The sequence below is a fragment of the Oryctolagus cuniculus genome, chromosome 6 (genome assembly GCF_051225735.1).
Source record: "Oryctolagus cuniculus isolate XC-2025 breed Fujian yellow rabbit chromosome 6, ASM5122573v1, whole genome shotgun sequence".
NCBI classification, from domain to species: domain Eukaryota; kingdom Metazoa; phylum Chordata; class Mammalia; order Lagomorpha; family Leporidae; genus Oryctolagus; species Oryctolagus cuniculus.
Window position 1 is genome coordinate 68458371 of NC_142872.1, and position 436 is coordinate 68458806.

Sequence of the window (436 nt, forward strand, 5' to 3'; positions counted from 1 at the left end):
GCGAGCATACGGACATGAACCAGGGCCGACATGGGATGCCAGTGTCCCAGGAGGCAGCTTCACCAGGTACGCCACGATGCCGGGCCCCTACCTTTAATTTTTAAGAAGAGGGGGATCACTGCTGTGGCTCAAAGAGTTAAGCTTCCACTTATGATCTCGGTATCTCTCCTCCGGTAGAGGAAAGGTGTGGGCAGAGGCTAGAGCAGGGAGAACCGCCAGCTTGGAAAGAGGGGAAACAGCCCGGGGAGAGCCAGCAAGTTGGTGGCCAGCTAACCCATACCCACCAAAACACCGGACACCACAGCAGCCGCAGGACCCGACCCCAGCCGAGGGCGGACCGCGCCCCGGAGCGACAGCGAAGACTCTCGCACGCTGGGGCCGGGGCCGGGGCCGGGGCCGGGGCCGGGCGGGGCGGGGCGGGGCGGGCCTGGGCTCC